We start from the raw sequence: 15,717 nt of genomic DNA on the forward strand, positions 1-15,717 counted from the left end.
TAACAAATACTGAAATGAACATAGTACCTTCTCAAGATCCTGAGATCAGAACTTTCAGGGAAATATCCAGAAGTGGGATTACTAATCATATGTGGTTCTATTTTAATTTTTCTTTTTTTGAGAAACTTTTCTTTGACTTTTTGTAGCACCATATTCACTTTACATCTTTACATTTCCATCAACATACAAGAGAGATATGTTGAAGTCACCCCATATTATTGTATTGTAGTCTATTTGATTCTTGAAATTTAAAGTATTTATTTGATGTACATAGATGGTCCATTGTTTGGGGCATAGATATTTATAATTATTATGTCTTATTGATGTATACTTCCCTTAAGCACTATGAAATGTCCTTTTTTTGGTCCCTCCTGAATAACTTGGACTTGAATTCCATTTTAGCTATATGAGGATGGAAAATCCTGTTTGTTTGCTAGATCCATTCTCTTACCTTCAGTCTACAGACATCTTTGTCTCTGAGGTGAGTCTTTTGGAGATAGCATATTGTTGGGTCTTCTTTTTAATCTAATTTGCCAGTATATGTCTTTTCATTGATGAATTTAGGTCTTTTATCTTCAGTGTTATTATTGAGAAATGATTTTTATTCCCTGTCATTTTTATTTATTTCTGGTTTCTGGTTTTCACTTTGAATTGGTTTCTCCTTTAATTGGCGATATTTTTCTAGTGTAGTTCCACCCTTTGCTTGTTTTCACTTTCATTTTTCATTTCTTCTTCATGAAATATTTCATTGAGAATGTTTTGTAATGCAGGCTTTCCAGTATGAATTCTTTTAACTTTTTTATGGAGGTTTTATTTCATTGTCAATTCTGAAGCTTGATGTTGCTTAGTATACTATTTTTGACTGGCATCAATTTTCTTTCAGAGTCTGGAATATATTATTTGAAGCCCTCCTAACTTTGAGGTTCCAAGTTGAGAAATCAGCTGAGATCTGGACTGATTCCCCTATAATGTGACCTGACTTGTTTTTTTCTCTGGCAGCCTTTAAAATTCTATCCTTATTCTGTATGTTAGGCTTTTTCATTATCATGTGCCTTGGTAAATGTCTGCTGTAGTTTTTGTTTGGGGTCCTGTAAATCTCTGTATTTTATTTTCCTTTTCATTTTTTTTATGTTTGGAGCATTTTCTGATATTATTTCAATGAAAAAAGTTTTATTCCTTTGGTTTGTATCTCTGAGCCTTCATCAATCCAGATAAATCTTCAATTTGGTCTTTTAAGGTTATCCCTTATTTCTTGGAAGTTCTTTCATGGTCTCCTAACATCTTTTATCCACAGTCAACTTTATTTTCAAGATTATATATTTTGTCTTCATTGCCTAAAACTCTATCTTCCAAGTGATCTAGTCTATTGGTAACACTTCCCATTGAAAAAATATGTAATGCTTCATAAATTTGCATGCCATCTTTGCACAGGGGCTATGTTAATCTTCTCTGTATCACTGTATTATTCCAATTTTAGTATATGTGCTGCTGAAGTGAGCACAGGGTTCCAGTTCTCTGTGTCCTTGTCAATATTTGTTTCCTCCTCCTCCTCCTTCTACTTTTTCTCCTCCTCCTTCCTCTTCCTCTTCTTCTTCCTCTTCCTTTTCCTCTCCTTTCCATCCTCCTCCTTCTTTTGATAATAGCCACACTAACAGAATTGAAATGATATCTCAGTAGAGCTTTGATTTGTATCTTTCTAATGATCAGTGATGTTTTGCATCTTTTTATATCGTTGGCCATTTTTTATGTCTCCCTTGGCAAAATATGTATTTAAAGTTTTTGCTTACTTTTTAAGCAGGTTGCTGTTATTGATTTGTTTTCCTCTTATATTAGAAGAGTTACTTGTGTATTTTGGATGCTAATAAGATAATCTGACAACATTCTTTATAAAAAATGTACCAGTTAAGTTAGAATAAATACAGAAAAAGTGATTCAAATTTTTAAAAAGAAGGAGGAATGAAGGAAGGAAATGTAAAAGGGAAAAGGGCAAATGTGCAAAAATCTTTGAAAAATGACATTCTAGTTTTGTCTGTCAATGTGGCTACTTATAATAATTATCATCTACTTTTGAATGGGAGATAGCAGTGGAAAATGACATCTTTGGTTTGAAAGAGTTTACTGGTATAAACTTTCAGGAACAAATGCAACTTGGAAACATATAAATATATATATACACACAAAAGCATTTATAAGAGGGAGGATTTTGACTCAGTTATTCTGATTTAAGAGTTTTAGCCACAGTTAATCATGGATCTTCTCTGTTACATGTGAGTATTTGTTTAGGTTTTATTTCTAATACCTGAAAAAAGAAAACAACTTACATGTTTTACTATATAAGGTCTTGCATAGCTATGATACATCGGTAGGTTTAATATCTGTATATCTATGTATAAAGGAGTAATATGATAATGTTAATGGAGAAGATTATAAGAAAGGGTATTGGATTTACTTTTTAGAGTATGTCACATTAAAATTGACTTAAATTTACTAAGATAGTGAAGATAGATAGAAAATTTATATATATGTAGGACTAGTAGTGAAACTTGATATGAAGTATTGCTATATATTGCTATATCTACAAATTAATAATAGAAATTGACTGTATTGATGTTCATATAAAATTTAGTAGAGGGAATATTTACCTAGAGATCCAATACTATATTTGTTAACCTTTTTAATCTGTGATGAATTTTGCCATACTGATGATTAAAACCTTTAAGATAGATAGAATTCTATAATGAGGCATGCATAATGAAAAGAAAAAAAATCCTAAGTGAAAGGAAATCAGCCCATGAAATTTTTTTTACGAAATTCGTCTGTCTGAAATGCATCACCATAGCAACAAATGAACCTAGCCTGTCCACTGTTGGCTTTGTAGACTTAGAAATATTTACAATTGGACATTTCCCTATGTATGTAAGCATTAGGTTCTGCTTTCCCTATGCTAAACACTAATCATCATGACATAATGGCTATAGTACTTTAACAATTCCAAGTGTATGCAGGAATTGTCTGTTGTTATTCTCACAGAAAGCCCTGTGAGGTGCTGGGGTTGATGACCCTACCCTTATTCACAGATAAGTAAATGATGCTCAGAGTACATAAGAGACAAACTGATATCACACTAATGAAAAATGGTAAAAATGGAACTTCTTTTTTTCTAGTCCCAATTTCACTCATCATGGAACATTTTTCAAGACAGGTGTTCATTATTTTCTACTGTGTAAAACAAATCAATTAAATGTGTACATGCTTATATGTGTTTTTATGAATGTGTGTTATCTATGTTGCTTTACCACACAGTGCTTTTAATGTAGTTGAATTCAATTTAACAAATTTTAATAAGCATGAAAATCACTTGGGAATTGATACATTGAGTAGTCTGGTCACAAATTCTACAAAGAAGTAGGTCCTATCTTGCTTGAATGAGAGGATGAAGGTCACCTATTTACTAATTTAATTCTTTCCAGTCTTCAAGTCAAATCAAGTGAGGTTTGATGTCATATGGTTCCTTTACCCTCAGTCATGAAAGGATATTACATTAGCCTACAATAACCACACATGCTACTTAAGACATTTAAGTGAATTTATTCTCTTTGTATGCAAGCATTAGGTTCTATTCTCCCTATTTTTTTGTTCCAATAATAACCAGTGAGCTGAATTGGCCTTTCCCTAGGTTCTGGTGTGAATACTACATTTCACCTGGTAATTCATGTGAGTCGCTATAATTGGAGCAGTATAGAATCCTGACCCCCACCCCACCTTTTGTTGTTTGTTTGGTTTTGCTAGTGCCTTTCAGTATGGCTGCATGCTCTTACTATATTACTGCGTCAAACCATATTGGATCTCCTTTTTAGCTAGGTTTCACAATGATGTTGAAGAACCACCAATCATGGCACTCAGTTGACATGATCTTAGAACTCAGGTAAATGGGTGGAGAGAAAATATTGCAACAGTGTTTTCTTGATCATAATAGTTGAGTCTATAATTTCCTAGGCTCTTTATGATAACTAAGATGGCATGATATTTGAATCACTGGCTCCTGTAGCAACTAAGTTGGACCAGAAAGAGCAGTTTCTTTGTAAGAATGCCAGTTTGGTTTTATGAAGTCATTACTAGGGTTTGATACAGAACCAGTTCCTTCAGCCCTTCAAATAACTCTGTAAGTTCCTAAGTGCCTCGCTATATAGTAAACATCCCAATGTCTTTAAGAAAATTCAAAAATAAGCATTTATTTTCTACATGTCTATGATCCAGCCAGTGATCTGCTGATTCGGACAGGGGTTGTCTCCAGGTGAATCCCATGTAAGTCACTTCCTCTTTGGAGCAACTGTTTAGATGGGGCACTTTCTTTTCATAACAATGGCAGGTGGGTGAAAGGCCAAAACTAACCATACAAACATAAGTCAGGCCAATGCTTGTCTTTAATCTGCTAACATCCTGTTGTCCAATGTGAGTCACAATGCAGTTGGTGAGCCCAACATCAAAGAGTGCAGAATTACTGCAAGAAATACCATGTCAGAGGGTCAAACTTTATAATCCCATCCTGAAACAGAGAGTGAAAGGCAGACACCATCATGGAGCCTGTAATTCTATGTAAATTTATTTTAAAGAATTAGGTAGAATGGTTTAAATCCTCTGTAAACAGCATTAAGCAATAAGGAACACTTTATGACCTCTCGTAAATTCACTATGTATTGAAGATTCAATTGTAATTCCATTCTCATTAATTTACATGTAAAATAATCTACCTTTTTAGTAAGAGATACAAGAGCAGGTTTAACACCAAGAAGAGAGAAACTGTACTGGGGGACACGTTGTACTTGTGGAAAACATTTGGGAGCCCTGCAATGGAAGCCCTTGGGGACCTAGTGGCAACAGGAACAAGTTTGGCTGCTAGGGTGCCTTATTTGATGATTTGAGCTGCAACCCCTGACAGCACAAAAATATACTGAAAAATTTGTTTCCCCAGGCCCTACCCCATCTGGATGTTTCCAGTTATTTTTACTGGAATATATTCACAGCATACCACCCAGTCAGGAACACACTGATTATAGGCTAATTGAGTAGTAAAATGTTAAAGGCCATTTAAATGTCAATTTTTACATCTTTTAGGGGTTAAGGGCTGCCATCGGAGATACAGTTTCTTTTGTGTCATGGGATAAAGGGTTGAGTAGGCAGGCAGGAGAAATTACTTCTCAGGAAAATGGTTTTGTCTTTCCTCTCTGGAATGATGTAAAAAAATGTGAACACAGTGGCAAAGGGGAAATAATATAAAGGAGATATGTGTCATATTAAAAAAGTACTGAAAGTCTTTGTGTTTTGTTACCTAGAAGTACACAGAGATGACATGTCACCATTCCCTCTCTCTTATCTCTCTTTCTTCACCTTTTCCATTCCAATTTTAAAAAGGCATTCTACAGAATGATAAAGGCCGACGAACAGCAAGATACACAAATCTCCAAAGGTTCTAATCCTTTAGCTCTCTGTAGTTACTTTTGACAAATATTTCTGTTCAAAGAAGAACTGAAAATATTTATCTGAATATTTTTTCTTTGAAATTAATAATTCAGGATATTTTGAATTCTTTTCAGTACAGTTCGACTTTGTCTTCTTGATTATAAGTCTTTTTAAGTATATAGTTTTAGTTAACTGGGAGCTTTAAGAATATTTTCCTTAAGAATCACATTTTGTGTTTTTCTTCCTGTATCCTTTCTCCAACTTCTCTTTCACTGATTCCAAGAAATAGAAATGAAGAACATATCATATACCTCTGCTTACCACTTAACAACAGATTATTCCATGTTTTTTGAATCACCAGTGTTTTGTGTTCTTTGACTGTATTGTCTATAGGTTGGTTTTGATATTGTTCTAAACATCAGTGCATATTTGGGAATTTTGGGCAGATGTACAAGATAAAGCATTGAAACACAAAATTCAAATGTGTCATTACTCTTTGATAAGTATCCAAAATAACATTAATCTATAAATCTTCAAATTAAGGTAAAAATTCTAAGTAAAAACATTGAACTAAAAATTCAGCAACGATACAGAAACTCATAAAATTTGGGGGGTTGACTTATTAAACACAAGATTCCAAGGTTAATTATTATAGTTTCACCTTTACCTAAACAGTCAAACACACATAAAAGTGGTTATCATTTCTCAAAAAATTACTTCTAGTATTTTACTTACTATAGTCTTAGTTTTCTTCCCCTTCTGCTATTATCAAGGAGATAAGACTTTATTTTCAAAATAATAATTATTTTTCATGATTTTTGTGTAATACTTTCCCCTAAATATTTCAAATCTTCTTCTTTACTTGAACTATGCAAACAGTACTACAAAGAGGTGACTATAGATATGAAGAGACTATTAGAGATTAGAAGTCTTATTTAACTATGTTTTGTATGTGTGTTCCTGTGTTGGGGTGACTTTTTACCTAATTACCAATTCCCAGGTTGGTTTTGCGACCCACCCAAAATGCAACCATCTGTGAGTAATGCTCCCCATGGCTCTGTTCACCAGAATCAAAGGCCAAAGGATAATGGGGCCAGATCATATTGGTGATAATAAATCTTCTCTTTTTCTTACTGTTTTATTCAAGATCATATCTTTTAATAGAGGTTTGTTTAATAGAATCTCCCACTTTGAGGTTTAGGACCTAGCCAAAGACTCAAATATTTTGATTCTGTTATTCCACTTAAATATCGGATGAATATCAGGAAAAGAAAGACAAATTACAATGAAAGTTGTAGATAACATAAAGCTAGATGATAAATAATAGGTAGTATCCAACTGTTATCGTTTGGATATGAGGGGGTCCCATGTTAATGAAGGAGGTAAAATAGATTCTGCAAACTATAAGCCTAGAGTGAATTAATTCATTTGATGGGTTAATAATTTTAATGAATTTACTACGTGGTAACTGTAGGCAGATAAGTTGTGGCTGGAGGGAGTAGGTCCCTTGGGACTTGACTTGGTGTTTATATTTTGCCTCTGGTACCTTGCTTGCTTTCCCTGTGGTTCTAGACTGTCAGCTTGAGTAGCTTTTCTCCTCCATGCCCTTACACCATGATGTTCTGCCCTCACATTGGGCCCAGAGTAGTTGAGTGGGCTGTCCATGGACTCTGAAACCATGAGCCCAAAATAAACTTTTCTTCCTCCAAGTCATTTTTATCAGGTATTTTGGTCATAATGATGAAGAGTTGACTAACCCAACAATATCAATAACAACCACCATTTACAGTGTATTCTTTGTGCCAACTATGATGCTCACAATAAAACTGTATGTAACTACCACAATTAACTTATAAAAGAGGCCATATCATCTCCACTTCACAATGAGAAAATGGAGGTTTAGATGGTTTGCCTGGCTAGTAAATAATACATCAGAAGTAAAGAACCCAAAACACTTAATCCCAACACATACACCCTTAACCAGTGTGTTCATTTGCCCGGGCTGCAATTGGTCCATGGTAACTAGGGAGTTTCTGTATGAATATTTATTTCTAACTCACAGTTTATCGATCATCTTCTGATACCTCTCCTTAAACCAGTCCCTTGGATTATAACCTAAACAGGTCAACATGCTTGTCAGTATTCATCAGATTCAGACAAGTCTTTTCTGTTTCCTAGAAGACAAGAGGAAGAAGTCAACATTTTTCTTAGGGCAACACCTTAGGAAGGAGTGTTATTTTGGCTTAAGTTTTAATTATCCACCCATTTTCTATTTCTCTCTCTCTCTCTCTCCTTTTTTTTTTTTTTTAATAAGGCAAACCTAAGGGAAAGAATTAATAGATGGAAAGAGGTTACAGTTTGTCTAATTAAAAGCCCTCTCTGGTACAAAGAAAGCTTTATTACAGCAAATAGGCATGACTGTGAGATCACTATGTAAGCAAGGCACTAACTGAACTAACAAAGTATATTTTATCCTGTCATTTCAGCTTCAAGAGTGGGGACTAGGATATCCATTCAGATCTGTCCATGATTTAATAAAAAATGCCTTTCCTGTTCTCTAGGAACTTAACTAACCAGGGAGTGAACTCTCTCCTTCCCTGCTGGGATCATGGATTGCAAATCAGTTTTCTCTGCCTAAAAGCAATCACCTAAGCCAGTGGCGATGTGAGACTAGGGTAAAAAGAAAAGTCATAAAAATTAATGAGCCTACCTGATGCCCAGGATTTCAGACCATAATTCTGGTCATGAGAGAATTAAAGTCTTACTTGGCACTGGCTCAGGTGGGTACAGACTCTAGTGTACACTAGTGGTTTTAAGAACTTTCCTCTCTGTGTATTACTTTTGAAAAACACTTCTATATCTTCTTGTAAAACCAAATTTAACAAAGATGAAATAAAATGCTTCTTTAGCAAAATTAAGGGTATATATGTGAGGAATCTTTTGGATATAAGTAACAGAAAACTCTTAGACTGAACCAGATAAAAATGTTGCTTTATGTAACTGAAAAAGTCCAGTTATAGGCATTACTCTAAGATTTAATGCAAAGATGATACAAGGCTTAAGATATCACTATTTCTTTCTCCACTCTCACCCATGATCGACCCTTCCCCTCACTTTCACCTTTGCTTTCTTCTATGGCATTTGCTTTGCAGAATACTGGTTGGGTGACCCTACAAGATGTCTGCCTTCAACTTCTGGAAGTTAAATGTAAACTCACATGATTTCTCTTTCTGTGAAATTCTTTCTAAAAAACAAAGGAACTTCTTCCAATAGAAAATACCAAACATTTACTAATGTCCTTGAGTGGGTCATATGCCCTGAACCAATCAAGTGGCTATTTTAAGAATCCAACTTCCATGCTCCCTACAGGGTGAATTAGGAATGGCATGTGGTCTTAATGATACTGTCATTTTCCTTTCTATTAAGCATTTGTAAATCTCTCTCTGAGCACTCTTAACTGTACTACACAGATTTTAAGAGGTTTAATTTTTATAGTTGTTCCATTGAAATATTTTGCATCTTTCTTTTTATCTATGGATAATTCAGAAGTGTGTTCCTTAATTTCCAAATGTTTTCTGTCATTAATGTCTTCATTGTTGATATATTATGCATTGAAACATCCTTTTTAGGATTTTAACTGTTGGTTTAATGAGACTTGTTATAGCTCAGCTGAACCTGTCTAAATGGATGCTCTTCATGGTAAAGGAAGACTGACTTCCAATTGTTCCTATAGTACTTTCTAACTATCAAATAGGTCTAGGTTTTCAAGTGTTCTAGTTTTATCAGTTTTACCTATCAGTTGCTTTATATCTAATTTTATCATTTGTGGAGAGGTTTTTGAAATTTCATACTATGATTTTATAGTTGTCTATTTCTGTAATTCTGTTCATTTTTTTCTTCATGTGTTTTGCAGCTATGTTAGGAGGCATACATATTTATGATTTGCATATCACTAATGAAAAGAATAAATTGCCAGCTTTATATTTATGAAATTTTTCTGTCTGTAATAATTATAGTCATCTTAAAGTCTATTTTACCTGATATAAATTTAGGTACCAATTAGTGTTTTTATACATACCTTTCATATGAAATATTTTTTATCAATTTATTTAAGTTCATTTCCATCTTTATTGTAATACATAATGTTCTTTTCTTATAGATAGCATTCTATTTTGAATGCTATCTTGTTTTCTAAAATTTCTTCTGATTAACTCTGTTTCACTTGATAAGTTTGGTTCAATAATATTTAATGTAGTTATACTTTATTTATGGTGTATACTGGGAATTGAACCCAGAAGTGCTTTACCACTGAACCACATCCCCAGCCCTTTATATTTTTTATATTTAAGATAGGACCTTAAAATTGCAATCCTCCTGCCTTAGTTTCCAAGCCACCAATGTAATGATTGAAACAGTTGGATTTAGATATATACTATTATAATTTTTTTGTTTTCTCTTCTTTGTATATTTTTATTCTCTTACCTTCTTTTGGATTATTTCTATAATTTTCAATTCCAATTCAATTTATTTACGACCTTCTTATCTCTTTTTCTTTTTTTATTGCTTATTGTGAGTATACAATATGCAACTTAATTTTCCACAGTGTATCTGAAGTTACTATTAACTGGGCATAGTTGTGTATGCTTGAAATCCCAACAACTCAGGAGGCTTAGGCCAGAGGACCGCAAGTTTGAGGCCAGGCTCAGCAATTTAGCAAGAATCTGTCTCAAAATTTAAAAAAAAAGGGGGGGTGGCACTGAGGATGTAGTTCAGTGGTAAAGTATCCCTCAGTTCAATCCCCAGTACCTAAATAAATGAATAAATAAATAGATAAAATTACTATTATACTACTTTACAGGAAATCATGTAGAAATTTGCAGTAAACTAGATTTATTTTGACCCCCAACTGCAAACCGTTTTACTGTGCTTGTCATATGTATTATATCTACATATGATTTAAACCCCTTGAAATGTTGTTTTGCTATTAATGATTACAAATTTGCAAGAAATTAACAGAAAGTAAAGTATTTCACATGTGCCCATGTTCAAGGTTACATATTCTTACTTAAGAATCACTTTCCCTGCCACATCAAATTTGTTTAGCTTGAATAATCTCCGTCAGTGTTTCTTGTAGTGACTAGTCAACTGGTAATAAACTTTTTGTTTTCTTTTATCTGGAAAAAAAAATTTACTCTTCTGTCATTCTAGAAGCATAGTTTTACCAAATATAGAATTCTGTTTTTATGATTTTTTTCCATCACTTTGAAAGATATTGCCCCCTGTCTTCATGCTCCAGTTTTATCTCCTCTATTTCATGTAATATTATTATTATTATTATTATTATTATTATTATTATTATTATTTGGCTACTTAAGGGGAAAAAAAGTGATACTTTTTCTTCACCCACTGCAAAGTTCATAGCTTAGACGTCTATAAACAAAGCAAAAGAGCAAACAAAAAAGAATTGACAAGAAAAAGCACAGCAAAATTTATTAACCAAATTTTTACATGGCACAGGAACCTTCAGAAATGTTGAAGACCTGGGGAAACTGTGTTTTTTTTAAGGGTGGTCATGCAGAAGTGTGACTGGAGGAAAAAGAGAATATGATCCAATGGCAAAAAATGGGGGTAGAGGGCATTGGGGAACAAAGGAAGACTTTTTCTTCAGGTTCTTGGCTTTTCTGTGCGACATTCCTTCCCTCTGGTTATTGGAGCAGAACCCCTGACATTCAGGGGTCTTCAGAAGAGAGGGTTTAGTAGATGGTTCGAGAGACCTTTCTGTCTCTACTGTTGCTCGTGTTCCTTCAGCCTAACATAATGTCCCACACTGACATTTTGGGGTAGTGGTTGCTGCACCCTCTTACTGCTTTCAAGATGTTCTATTTGCTTTTAAATAATATGACTTTGAAATACCTAGGCAAAACTTTCTTCTCATTTGTTCACTTGGGGTTTGCTGAACTTCATTAACCTACAAATTCATGACTTTCATGAAATTTGGGAAAATTTTGTCCATTATTTATTTTAAAAAATTTTAATTCTGTCTCTGTTTCTGTCTCTATCTCTCTTGAACGTACTCCTTGACATTTTCCTAAATGTCCCTGACGCTCCCTATATATTTTTTTATGGTCTCTTTTTTTCTTTGTCCTGTAGCTTAGATGATTTGGGTTTACATATTTTCAACTTCATAATAAGCAGCTGATTATCCATATTAGAAAAAAGCTCATGTGAATATCATACTTCTGGAGCAGAAACAGGTTAATTATTTGTTTTACTAGTTCTATTTAGTTATTTCTACTTTATAAATGTTTATACCACTTTAGAGCAATAACCATAATGATTCCTCTCACACAATTTCCCCTTGCTGAGGAAATGTGATAGAACCTTGATAGACCTGTATCCCACCATGCCAAGCAAATATAAATTGAGGAACTTATATACTTGCTATCCCTTTTCCTTCCGAGAGAGAGAGAGAAACTCAATCCCTCCATGTCTCCCAGGGAATAGAAGGGGAATAATCCTGATTATTTTACCTTTTGGAATGTAAATGCATATCAGGTGCGTGGAGGGACAGATTAAACAAACCACCTGAGTTTGTCCCTGGAAAATTTCTAGGACTCCTTATTTCATCCCTTTGAAATGCAATCACCAAGATTCCCAAGTGGTTTCTCAGTATGTAAATCATCCCTCAACTTCCAACTCTCTTCCATTAACCCAATTCCCACTGAATGTTTTCTAGAAAGACACAACACTTTATTAAAAAAAAAAAATTCATTTCCTGGTAACTTACTGACATTTTTTCCCTAGTATGTTCACATTTGCATACCACTCTGAGATTTACTTTTGTATTTTACAACTCATTTAAATTGTTATTTTGTAAAATAGATATTTTATTCCTCTGCAGAGATTTCGTCTTTCTCATCCATATTGTTCTTTACCTCACTGCTTCAAAGTTTAAACCTGATAATTCCAACAACTGAATCATGTCAGAGTTGGCCTCCTTTTCCTTTGTAAGAATGGAAAGTACATTTCTGATCTTTTGTTCTTTGTTTTTGCTTTTTAAAAATTTTTTTATTGTAAACAAATGGAGTACAACTTGTTTCTCTGTACATGAAGTAGAGGCATACAATTTGTGTAGTCATACATTTACATAGGGTAATGGTGTTTGATTTATTCTGTTATTTTTTTTTCTTCCCACCACCCCTCCAACCCCTCATTTCCCTCTATACAGTCCCTCCTTTCTCCATTCTTGCCTCCCTCCCACCCCCCATTATGTATGATCATTCGCTTATCAGTGAGATCATTCATCCTTTGGTTTTTTTTTGAGATTGGCTTATCTCACTTAGCATGATGTTCTCCAATTTCATCCATTTGACTACAAATGCCATAATTTTATTATTCTTTATGGCTGAGTAATATTCCATTGTGTATATGTGTATATATATATATATACATATATCACAGTTTCTTTATCCATTCATCAATTGAGGGGCATCTAGGTTGGTTCCACAATCTGACTATTGTGAATTGAGCAGCTATGAACATTGATGTGGCTGAATCACTGTAGTATGCTGATTTTAAGTCCTTTGGGTATAGGCCAAGGAGTGGAATAGCTGGGTCAAATGGTGCTTCCATTCCAAGTTTTCCAGAGTGGCTGCACTAATTTGAAACCCCACCAGCAATGTATGAGTGTACCTTTTTCCCTACATCTTCGCCAACACCTATTGTTGCTTGTGTTCTTGATAATCACCATTCTAATTGTGGTGAGATGGAATCTTAGGGTAGTTTTGATTTTCACTTCTCTTATTATTAAAGATGTTGCACATCTTTTTTCATATATCTGTTGATTGCTTGTAGATCTTCTTCTGTGAAGTGTCTGTTCATTTCCTTAGCCCATTTGTTGATTGGGTTATTTGTATTCTTGGTGTACAGTTTTTTGAGTTCTTTATATATTCTGGAAATTAGTGCTCTATCTGAAGTATGAGTGGCAAAAATTTTTTCCACTCTGTAGGCTGTCTCTTCACATTGCTGATAGTTTCCTTTACTGAGAGGAAACTAGGTAGTTTGAATCCCTCCCAGTTATTAATTCTTGCTTTTATTTCTTGTGCTATGGGAGTCATGTTAAGGAAGTCTGATACTAAGCCAACAAGTTGAAGATTTGGACCTACTTTTTCTTCAATAAGATGCAGGGACTCTGGTCTGATTCCAAGGTCCTTGATCCATTTTGAGTTGAGTTTTGTGCAGTGTGAGAGATAGGGGTTTAGTTTTATTCTGCTGCATCTGGATTTCCAGTTTTCCTAGCACCATTTGTTGAAGAGACTATCTTTTCTCCATTGCATGTTTTTGGCACCTTTGTCTAGTATGATAAAACTGTATTTATTAGGGTTTGTGTCTGTGTCCTCTATTCTGTACCATTGATCCACTAGTCTATTTTGGTGCCAATACCATGCCGTTTTTGTTATGATTGCTTTGTAGTATAGTTGAAATTCTGGTATTGTGATACCACCTGCTTCACTCTTCCTGCTAAGGATTGCTTTAACTATTCTGGGATTCTTAATCCTCCAGATGAATTTCATGATTGCTTGCTCTCTTTCTGTGAGGTTTGTCATTGGGATTTTAATTGGAATTGCATTGAATGTGTTAGCACTTTAGGTAGTATGGCCATTTTGACAATATTAATTCTTCCTATCCAAGAACATGGGAGATCTTTCCATCTTCTAAGGTTTTCTTTAATTTCTTTCTTTAGTGATCTGTAGTTCTCATTGTAGAAGTCTTTCATCTCTTTTGTGAGATTGATTCCCAAGTATTTTATTTTTATCAAGGTCATTGTGACTGGGGTAATTTTTCTATCTTCTCTTTCTGAGGATTCATCACATGTATAAAAATGCATTAGATTTATGAGCATTGATCTTGTATGCTACTTTACTGATTTCACTTATGAGTTCTAAAAGTTTTCTAGCAGAATTTCCTGGTTCCTCTAAATATACAATCATGTCATCAGCAAATAGGGATAGTTTGAGTTCTTCTTTTCCTATACATATCCTTTAATTTCTTTGGTCTGTCTAATTGCTCTGGCTAGTTTTAAGGACAATGTTGAATAGAAGTGGTGAAAGAGGGCATTCCTGCCTTGTTCCAGTTTTTAGGGGGAATGCTTTCAGTTTTTCACCATTTAGAATGTTATTGGTCATGGGCTTAGCATAGACGGCCTTTACAATGTTAAGGAATGTGCCAACTATCCCTATTTTTTCTAGTGTTTTGAGCATGAGGGGATGCTGTATTTTATCAAATGTTTTTTCTACATCTATTGAAATAATCATGTGATTCTTGACTTTAAGTCTGTTGATATGGTGAATGACATTTATTGATTTCCGAATGTTGAACCAACCTTGCACCCCTGGGATAAAACCCACTTGATCGTGGTGCACTATCTTTTTAATATATATTTGTATGCGATTTGCTAAAATTTTGTTGAGAATTTTTGCGTCGATGTTCATTAAGGATATTGGTCTGAGATTTTCTTTCCTCGATGTGTCTCTGTCTGGTTTAGGTATCAGGGTGATATTGGCTTCATAGAACGAGTTTGGGAGGGTTCCCTCCTCTTCTATTTCATGGAATAGTTTGAGGAGTATTGGAATGAGCTCTTCTTTAAAGGTTTTGTAGAACTCGGCTGAGAACCCATCTGGTCCTGGACTTTTCTTTGTTGGTAGGCTTTTGATGACCTCTTCTATTTCATTGCTTGAAATTGGTTTATTTAAGTTGTGTATGTCCTCCTCGTTCAGTTTAGGTAATTCATATGTCTCTAGAAATTTGTTGATGTTTTCGAGGTTTTCTGTTTTGTTGGAGTATAGATTTTCGAAATAGCTTCTAATTATGTTTTGTATTTCATTCGTGTCTGTTGTGATGTTTCCTTGTTCATTCCGAATTTTAGTAATTTGAGTTTTCTCCCTCTTTCTCTTTGTTAGTGTGGCTAAGGGTTTATCAATTTTATTTATTTTTTCAAAGAACCAACTTTTTATTTTGTCAATTTTTTTCTATTGTTTCTTTTGTTTCAATTTCACTGATTTCAGCTCTGATTTTAAGTATTTCCTGTCTTCTTCTACTTTTGGTGTTGGTCTGTTCTTCTTTTTCTAGGGCTTTGAGCTGTAGTGTTAGGTCATTTATTTTTTGAGTTTTACTTCTTTTATTAAATGCGCTCCATGAAATAAATCTTCCTCTAACTACTGCTTTCATAGTGTCACAGAGTTTTTGGTAAGATGTATC

At 34.1% G+C, this 15,717-nt stretch overlaps 1 pseudogene; it reads right to left on the reverse strand.

The window, feature by feature from the left end:
* Window positions 1-1,386: 1,386 nt before the first annotated feature.
* On the reverse strand, window positions 1,387-1,501 carry LOC124963788 (uncharacterized; annotated as a pseudogene).
* Between the last annotated feature and the right edge of the window lie 14,216 nt (window positions 1,502-15,717).

The sequence above is a fragment of the Sciurus carolinensis genome, chromosome 13 (genome assembly GCF_902686445.1).
Source record: "Sciurus carolinensis chromosome 13, mSciCar1.2, whole genome shotgun sequence".
In the NCBI taxonomy this organism is placed as follows: Eukaryota; Metazoa; Chordata; class Mammalia; order Rodentia; family Sciuridae; genus Sciurus; species Sciurus carolinensis.